The sequence below is a fragment of the Diceros bicornis genome (genome assembly GCF_020826845.1).
Source record: "Diceros bicornis minor isolate mBicDic1 chromosome 7 unlocalized genomic scaffold, mDicBic1.mat.cur SUPER_7_unloc_2, whole genome shotgun sequence".
Taxonomy (NCBI): Eukaryota; Metazoa; Chordata; class Mammalia; order Perissodactyla; family Rhinocerotidae; genus Diceros; species Diceros bicornis.
This window is the reverse complement of record NW_026690921.1, coordinates 997,531-1,007,509: the sequence shown is the minus strand read 5'-3', so window position 1 is coordinate 1,007,509 and position 9,979 is coordinate 997,531. Positions and strand designations below refer to the sequence as shown.

Here is a 9,979-nt window from a genome sequence, read left to right as displayed (position 1 = left end):
TTGGTGGTAGCCAGTCAGGGCAGGAACCTCGGGGGACCCGCAACCTGAGGGAAGCAGGCTGAGATAGACACAATGATGCATTGCAGAATATAGCCTGGAGAAATCTGCTCATAGGGCTGGGGAAGAGAGAGCCTCACTGGGTGAGAGCCTTGTGATATCAGCCTACAGTAAAACCCAAAAGTGGATGCTCCTGGTGTGAAATATTCATTAGGGCCCTTGGAAGTAAAACCAGTAATTTGCACCCATTCACTAGTTACCTATGCTATATGATTTCAGGGGGTATGGTTAAAGTGTTTGTTGGCCAAGAGCTGTTTGGGCCTGGGCACAAAATCACCAAGGTGGCCTCGAAGGCTACCCCAAAATGACCCCTCCAGGAGCAGTTGGGGCAGAAAGTGGGGGGAGCATTTTGAAGGAAGCCTGGGGCAAGGATGTTGTGCGATTGAGTTGGGTACAACTGAGTGTCTCCGCAGGGTAAGCCCTTCAGCTGGGGTACAATAGATGATTGGAGGCCAAATGACAGACCCTGTGACTCCTGATTCCCAGTGCACGGGCAGGCCTCTCAGCCCATTGGACATAAATGGTGGTGGTGTTGTGAAGCATCTTGATGGCAGTGTGGAAAGTATAGGGGACATGTGGTGGGAGACGTCATGATAGTGTCGGGAGGAGCTGTATGTGAGATTACGGTGTTGAAGGGAAAGGACTGGAAGCAGGTGCAGTGGGTGTGTGACCAACAATGGTCAGTGAAGGGACAGCCGGGGTGTAACTGGGGAAAGCAGGGACCAGCAGAAGTCATGTGTTTAAAACAAGACACCAGGCCCAAATGGAGCCGCTTAGGCTATGCCTCACATAAACAAGTCGAGACTTAATTAGACTTTTGGCCCTCCCAGGAATAGAATCTTAAAGCAGTCAATCAGGAATCACCTGATGCGCAGCAGGTAGCTCATCTTCCTGATAGAGCCCTGCCATCCTCTAAGGAAGGTAACCTTGCAGTAACCAACCCGCTTTTTTATCTAGTGTAACTTCCTTGTTCTTGCTCCCTTCTGCCTACAAAATCCTTCATTTTGTAGAACTCCTTGGAGGTCCTTTCTCTCTGCTAGACTGGATGCTGCCTGATTCATGAACTGTTGAATAAAGCCAATAAGATGTTTAAAATTTGCTCAATTTTATTTTGTTTTGTACCAGTTTGGTGGCAGCAGTGGGATCCAAAGGAGACACCTGATGGCTTCGAGGATGAGAAACACAGTCATTGGTACCCTCAAAACCTTTGAGTTCTCCATCTTTTTCATTGTTTCTGAGGGCTGTGGGTAAGTTCCTCTTGGATATGAGATCCACTCTGTTTGCCGTGAGCTCCTGATCTAACTGGCTTTCCAGTCCAGGGTCAGTGGGTCAGTCTAGACTGACAGGATGCTCTAAGAGAGCATCAGTCTTAGCATTTGGTTAGTCAGCAGTGCCAGGCAAAGGCTTAGCGGTTCAGCTTGAGCTGCCAGATGGTTCTGCCAGGAACCCGAGTCCCTGGCCCTTAATTAGTCCACAGTCCCCATTTGTTGGGGTCTGCTGGTTGAGTCTGCAGTCTCCATGTGTTAGGGTCTGCTGCTTCAGTCTGTGGTTCTTGCTAATGGAGAGGAGTGGAAGAAATGTGTGCTCCATGCACACCCAGTCTTTGAAAACTTCCCACGTGCATTTTACATGCATTTTGCCCTCTGTTGACTGTAGATGCGTTCTAAGGAAATGGTGAAGGCACAGTGAGGAGGAACTGTGGGTTTCTGCAAGACTACCTCGAGGAGTGCCGCCCCCTCAACCTGAACAGCCACCTGGCACTAGTAGAAATGAAAGACATCCCATCACCGTGGATAGGAAGACTCCTTATTGTGCCGGTGTCAACATTATCCAAAGAGATCAACAAATGCAGTGTAGTCCTTATCAAAATTCCAAGGGCGTTTTGTGCTGAAATGGAAAAAAACCTAACCTAAGATTCTTATGGAGTCTCAAATAAGCCCAGATACCAAAAATAATCTTGAAAGGAGATACTAAGTTGGAGGACTGATTCTTCCTGATTGAAAACTTACTATAAATCTACAGTATCAAAACAGCATTGTCATGGCATAAAGACAGACATATTGACCAATGGAAACAGAATTGAGAGCCCAGAAATTAACCCTCACCCATGTGATCAAATGATGTTTGACAAGGGTGCCAAGATTATTCAATGGGGAAAAGTCTTTTCAACAAGTTGTGCTGGAAAAAGTGGATATCTACATGCAAAAGAATCAACTTGGACATTTACCTAACACTGTACGCAAAACTTGATTCCCAGTGAATCAAATACCTAAGTGTAAGAGCTAATGCTATAATACCCTTAGAAGAAAACATAAGGCAAAACTTGACAAGATAGGATTTGGTAATGATTTCATGGTTCTGACACCCAAGAGCAGCCAAAAAAATAGGAAAATACATATGCTGGACTTCATGGATATTAAAAAGTTTTGTGCCTCAAAAGTCATTATCAACAGAGTAAAAGCACAGCCCACAGGATGGGCGACCATATTTGCAAACCATGTATCTGACAAAGGCTTAATATCCAGAATAGATAGAGAACTCCTAAATTCGACAACAAAAAACAAACAACTCAAATCAAAATTGAACAAAGTATATGAGTAGACATTTGCTCAAAGAAGATCTGCAAATAACCAATAAGCATATGAAAAGATGCTCATCATCAGTAATCATTAGGGAAATGCAAATCAGAAACACAGTGAGAGACCACCTCACATTCATTAGGATGGCATCTATCAAAAAAAAAAAAAAAAAAGAAGAAGAAAAAGAATAGAATCACTGTTGGCCAAGATGTGGAGAAGTTGGAACCCTTGTGTACTGTGGTGGGAATATATAGTTGCTGTAGAAACCAGTATAACAATTCCTAAAAAAAAATAAAAATATAATTATATAGGACCCAGCAATTCCTCTTCTGGGTGTATACCCCACCAAGGAGTTGAAAGCATGTTCTCAAAGACACATTGCAACACCCATGTTCATGGCATCATTATTCATAATAGCTAAAACATGGAAGCCACCCAAGTATTGTAATCGAGGAAGGCCTCACAGCCCAATGCACCCCTTAGCCAAACGGGATACCCACTCTTGTAGAAGGAAAAAAAGCTTTATTATGAGGTTGGCCAGCAAGGAGACAAAGGTTAAATCTTTCTCCCCAATGGGCTGTTGAAAAGGGCTTTTCAAGGGCAAAGGAGTGGGTGCAGTAAGTTTGGGAGCAGTCCTAGGTATTTTGTGCAAGCACAGATTTTCATGTTCTGTCACACATCCCACGTTCAAAAGGCAGTGTCCTTAACATGATTGGCTGGGGAGTTCTTGGTCCCCCAGTTCATCCTCCAGTCACTTATGTAGTTGCAGTTTGAGTCTTGCAAGCCATCTTGTTGTCTCATTGGCTCAAAGTAGTTGAAACTTGCTTAAGGAAGAGAAATGGAGTTTCTGAAAAGCAACTCACGGCCCAAGATTAGATCCTTAGTAAATATCATATGGGATATGGCTTAAGAAAGTAGTCTGCAAGGTACTGTTGAGAAAAATCTGGCTGGAGCCCCATTTTATTTTGGGCTTGGTTGTGGGCCTTGCTATGGTATCTGTCCAGGGATGTATGGATGAGCAAAATGTGCTATATACATACAATGGCATATTATTCATCCTTGAAAAAGGAAGGAAAGTCTAAGATACGGCACACCATGGATGAACCTTCAAGATATTACTCTAAATGAAATAAGCTAGTCACAAAAATACAACCCTGTGTGATTTCCCTTCTATGAGGTTCCTGAAATCACCAGATTCAGAGAGACAGAAAGTAGAATGGTGTTTGCCAGTGGTTGGGAGGAGGGGGAATGGGGAGTAATTCATGAATGGGTATAGAGTTTCAGTTTTGCAAGATGAGAAGTGTTGTGAAGATGGATCGTGGTGATGATTGCACAGCAATATTAATGTCTTCAATACACTTAAAACATACTTAATGTATCTATGGGGCCTGATGACTTGTCCTGGCTGAGCACATGCTTGTGCTGTTGCACATCTTACCCCTCACTGTACATTTGGGAAACTGGCCTAGAAAGAAGCAGATACCGTCCCAGACCACAGGAGGTCGTCAGAGTCCTGAAGACTAGAGAGAGCTCCAGCTTACTTGGCCGAGGCTCCACCCCTTCCCTCAGGTTTCCTTTGGTAATGAGAGGCGTTAAGATCCTAGAGGATTGCTGCCCACCCCTTTCCATATGGGGTCATTTTCCTCTCCTCATCATCACATGTGCACAGGCACACTCACTCACACTTGAATTCTCATATGGAGAACTCGGAGGTGCAGTCAAAAAAGAGCCAACACTGGGCAAGTGACAAGAGGCATGAGGGAGAGAGGTTGGAGGCAGCTCTCCCACGGGGCAGTAGCATCCATTCTCCTCGATTCGTGCGCAGGGGCCCAGAGATGGGAAGAGGAATCCCTAAGGTTCCTAGGTGTCTACCTATTCCAGATCCATCCCTGGCCCAGCCTGGGGATCACAGGACTGGGGTCCTGCAGTCCACCTCTGTGGGCACTCAGAACTGTCATGAGCCCATCCTCCCCTTGTGTAGGCATTGGGAACAGGAGAGAATACTTCAGTGAGGGTCCTCCTGTATAAAGTGGAGTGCATCCAGCGAGTGACTCCAAGTGTTCCATGCACTCACAACATGTCTGTTGGACTAGGTTCTCTGTTGATGACCTACTGTGCTCTGAAACCCTGAGAAAATGCTTTCCAGCCCCTGGAGATCCTTTAGAACTGAGGAGGTTAGGGGGCTTGGGTGGATGAGAACTGAGGATAAGGAAGAAGATGCCAGAGCACTGGACACCAAGTCTAGAGTCCAGGGAGAAGACTAATCCTTGTTGGACCCTTGCGGTCCTCATCTGGAGGTAAGGGGAACCATTGTCATGGCAGCAGTTAGGATGCGTTAGGAGTGAAGAGGACACCTGGTGGGGAACAGCAAGAGGGGGGCACGGTAGGCTCCCAAGACTCCTCCCACTCCCTCGAAGCTGACAGGTCCTGCTGCTTTACCCCTGGGATCCTGGAGAGCCTCTGCCTTGAGGACACCTGAAGAAAGGTTGCTTTCTGTTTGGAGTTCCTGCCTGGGCAACAGTGCTAGTGCTGGCCACGAGGGGGCGGGCAGCCTCTTGTGTCAGTGGTGGCCAGTGAGTTTTTGTTTTTATTTTTTTTCAGTTGTATTGAGATATACTTGATATACAACACTAAGTTAACATTGCTGTGTGGTATATTTGAAACTTGCTAAGAGATAGATCCTAAAACTTCTCATCATCAGGAAACAATCTTTTATTTCTGTTTGGTGATTGATGTTAACTAAACTTATTTTGGTAACCATTACATAATATATATATATCAAGTCATTCTGCTGTAAACCTGGAATTTACTCGGTGTCCACTGAACTTTTCTTGAGCTCCTGGAGCAGCGAAGAGTCAACCAGAGGTCTTTCTGGCTGTCCCCCTGCCTCAGAAACAACTTGTACCTCCTATTAATAGTGTTCATCTCCAAAATGAAAGTTGGTCAAAAGCAGGGGGCGAGGTGCAAGATCTACCCATGTACTCATTCAGCAGCTGTGCCCTGAGCGCTCATCCTGTGCCAGGTGCCCTGGTGGGCTGAAGTGAAGGATGAAAATGACCAAGTGGTCCCTGCCTGCTGGGAGCTCACAGTCTAGATGGGAAATGGACAAAAGCAAAGACATGAGAAAGAAAAGAGCAAATGCTGTAGAGAAACACATCAGGGGGCTGTGAGGGAGGGCTGGGCATCACTGGGTAGGAGGGTCTGAAAGACCTCACTAGGGTGACTATTTCTGGTACCAGAATGAAAAGAAGGAGCCTGCCCTGCACAAGTCTGGGAGCAGTGTGTCAGGGAAATGGCACCTGAGCTCACAGGCAGAAGTGAGTTTGGCCAGAGGAGGTTAGAAAGGTGGCCAGTGCAGCTGGAGGGAGGCTGGGAGGAGAGAACAGGAGCTGGGGTGGAAGGTAGGGCCAGGGCCTGGTAGGCTGTGTTCGTTACCTTTCCCTCTCTGACTTCATTGCCCCTAACCTTGCATTTCAAAACATCAAATGTTGACAATCTCACAATTTTTGTGGATCAGCAATCAGGCATGTTTTAGCTGGGTGCCTCTGTCTCAGTGAGTTGAACAGATTGGGGCTGTGGCATCAACTGAGGCTCGACTGGGGGAGGACTGGCCCACAAGGTCACTCTCAGCCTTCAGGATTCATTTTGGATTGAGAGCCTGAGTTCCTTTCTGTCTGTTGGCCCAGGCACTCCCTTGCTTCTCTCCTCAATGTGCCTCACACATTGGGCAGCCCCAATACACCGGTATTTGATTCCTCACTTCCAGGGATTTGACAGAATGAGAGAGAGAGAGATGGCACATGAGAGAGGGAGCAAGAGGAAGTGAGAGACATTTTTAGTTAAAATTTAGACAAGACATCCCATCACTTTGGCTCTTATTATGTTCAGAAGCCAGTTACTAACCACTTTGTGGTTCCACGGGGATGTGTATAATATGGGTGGGGCTTACTGAGTACCACTGTGGAGGCTGCCCACCTCATAGACCAAGATGAGACACTTGGGTCTCATTCTCCATAAAACAGGAAACAATCGAATGGTTTTATGTCACACGATGGCAATATCTGAATTTCCATTAGTTGCAACCCCCTCATGGTGCTGACCTGAAAATGAGGCCAAGTTGGAAATGACTGTCCCAATATCACATTCTTGGAGCCCAGGCCTGTTTTGAGTGGTGTTCTGTACTACATCCCACCCCTCCTTGTTATTCTTCCATCTCTAAGTTTGTGCCTTAGGTACATGTGACACCAGCCCACAGGGGTAATAGATATTATCTCATATACACCGGGTGATGTCCCTAGGAAGTAGATTCTAGGCTGATCCCCATGGTGCAGGTTTAGAGACTGGGGAGGACCTGAGAGGCACAGGGACTATCCCAGGATGAAGAACTAGTAAGGAAAAGGAGGTCTGCATTCATCTCTGTCTCCTTAAAGCTAGGTCCCTAGTTAGGTTTCCAGGGAGCTGTGGGTAGGGCTGTGTAGGCTCATTGTGTACAGTTCAGGAGATGACGTGGGGTCATAGACCTCAACAGATCTTAGAACTCAGGTAACCACGCACCCACAGCCCCCCATCCAGCTCACTTGATTGGAGACAGTCAGCAGGCAAAGATGTTTTGTTGTTGTTTCCCAACTTTTGGAGGATCTGGGCTCAAAAAATCCCAGAAAGAGAATCTTTTTGGTAGTTGGCAATGTTGGCTCAGCCCTCATTCTTGACGCCTCTGGGTGTCTGGCAGGAGGCAGTGAAAGGTAACACGCGACAGCCCAGGAAAGGCTAGTGCAGGCCAGGGCACAGCTGTGATCCCACCTGATCAGCCCCACACCCCTTGCCCCTCTTTGTGTGTGTGTGTGTGTCTGCATGTGTCTGTGAGGAGGGGAGAAGTCAGAACATAAGGGTCGGGTCATTCCTGAGCAGGAGCTGGTTGTTAGGTGTCGGAAACCTGGTGAGTCTGTCATGTTCATACCCCAGGCCATGCCTGGCAGCATGAGAAGGTGAGCTCCTCTAATCATGATACCGAGCATTAGAGGATTCATCTCCTTCCCTCCCTGACCACAGTTCTTTGCAGGGATGCCCCTCTGTGCGTGAACTGAGCAGCAGACTTTCTCTTGGGGGTCGGCCCCAGTGGCAGTGTGCATGCAGCCCCTGATTCCTTCTGGCCCAGCTCCCAGGCAGTCTTTGCAGAACTCCACTCAAGAGGTTGTCGAGTAGTTGCCCAGTGGTTTCAACTCCACCTACTCACTAGACAAGGGGCAGGTACATGAGGCCACCCACACTTTCCAGTGTTGCTCTGAGATGAGAGCAGGAGCAGAGGGTCTCCACACTCAGAAGCTTGAGATGACGGGGTTGGACTAGAACTAGGGCGGAACCAGACTGGGGCTGTCCCTTTTTCAAGCTAAAGCGGATGTACATGAATGTCACCTTGCCTGGTTAGGAGAGGAGCTGCCGTGACCCTCTTACCCTTGTCCAGTGTGAGCTTCTGGAGGCCACTGAGGCAGAGCCAGAGGGTAAGGGGGACTGCAGGCTGGGTATTCCTGGAAGGGAGGGGGATCTTTCCTGTGTTTAGAAGGACACATGGAAAGTCAGCTATGTGGGTGAACCTTTCTCTTTATCCCGCTCCAGCGTCAGCTGCAGAGCTCCAGTCAGCGGCAGAAGCAGAGCAGTGGGCAGTGGTGGAGGTAGAGCTGGCTCCAGCTCCGTTGACACCTCCTCCTCTAGCGCTGGAGTCAGCGTCCCCTCCATCAGCAGTGTTGGAGCTGGAGCAAGGGCCAACATGGGCTCCAGCAGGAGTGGGAGCTGCTGAGCTGGAGTCACCTGGACCATCATTTCTAGTGAGAAATCCATCTCCACCTGTGGCTCTTAAGGAGGGTGAGAAGCTTAATCTCACGGCCTTCCCTCTTAAGCTGGTGATGGAGCTGTTGACCGTGATGGATCCGGTGAGCAGCTGGGCTTTCAGGGCGGGATGGGGCAGGCCTTCCCTCTGCCATCGTTGCCCCAGACCTGATCCAGACTGCTATGATCTGGGCCCAAATCCAGGCTCCACCCTTTACCAACCATAAGACCTGGGCAACTTTCTGAACACCCAAGCCTTTGCTGTCCACCTGCAGACCGTGGAGGTGGACATTAAGAGGACCTGCTGCACAGAGTGACTGTGCCAACTCCATGAGGTAGAAGAGATGGAAAGCTGGGTGGGCCCTGGCTCATCTGTGCAGGGAGAGGCTCACTGTGTACAGCCCGGTCCCTGGTGGCCTAACCGGCTGCTCAGGAGGCTCAACAGCCTCAGGACTTATTAGACATCTGATGTGTATTTCACTACAAGGGAGACAGACAAGGCCTGTGGTTGTAGCTGCCACAGGGGGATGTGCATCAGAATGTGGAGTGGGACCAGAGAGGGGATCAGGGTATTGGAAGATGCCCCCTTGGGATGAGCCGAGTTGAGCCACCGTCTGGAGCTTGGAGTTAGCCAGGACGGGCTGGGTCAAAAGCCCCTCTCCCTTCCCTGCCAGTATTGGGTCCTGGGTCATCCTGTGCTGGGTGTCCTCGGGGGACAGAGAAGAAAAGCCAGGGACTGTCACAAGGCTCAGGCCACATCCTGAGCTTTCTGAGCTCCAGCTCTAAACTGTGACTCCTGTGTGGGACTTTGGGGGCTGTGGACACAGACCTGGGGTGTGGCAGGGCTGGGTGACACTCCCCCTGTTCTCCAGGACCTCTTCCGGAAGGTGGTGCCCTCTCCGTGCCTGGGCTCCACCTGGGGCAAGAGGAGCAAGCCCGAAATGAACACCAGACACCTACCGTCCAGGCCACCATCGACCACGTCAGAAGGGTGGCCAGCTTCGTCATCACCCCCTGCCTCAGGGACCCGAGCATGACAGCCCAGGACAGGGCGAGGGTGGTGGAGCGCTGGATCCAGGTGGCCCAGGTGTGCTGTGGGAGGCCCAGTGGAGTCCCTCTCTGAAGCCTTGGGAACTGCCTCTCCACCTTTATCAGCTCCCAGGATTGCAGTGTGTGGTCTAAGCCCTTGCACAGTCCCTAGGCCCTTCCTGCTAGGGGCCCGCTGACTTTGACTCCAGGTCCCAGTGAGAGGATGCTCACTTCCTACCTGGCTCCTTCCCTGGGTTGAGCTAAAATCCTGTTCCCTGTGAGTGTTACTCTTTGGGTCCTAAATGTGCCCTTCTGGGACTCCCTGAGCATCTGTCTCATCCAGGAGGGGAGATTTAAATAGAAGGGGACTGAAGCTAGAGCAAGTGGGGCTACAGTGCCCCACCTCACAGCTCATTCTCTTCCCTTCCCCAGGAGTGCGAGATCCTGAAGAACTTCTCCTCGCCCTGCACTGTCATCTCTGCTCTGCAGAA

General features: G+C 49.3%; 1 long non-coding RNA gene across 1 annotated transcript; it reads left to right on the top strand.

Moving 5' to 3' along the window:
- Positions 1-904: 904 nt before the first annotated feature.
- LOC131402323 (uncharacterized) lies at positions 905-8,459 on the top strand. Its single transcript, XR_009218536.1, has 3 exons — positions 905-935; positions 1,183-1,304; positions 8,250-8,459. It is a non-coding gene; the product is annotated as an uncharacterized LOC131402323 (long non-coding RNA).
- The last annotated feature ends 1,520 nt before the right edge of the window (positions 8,460-9,979 follow it).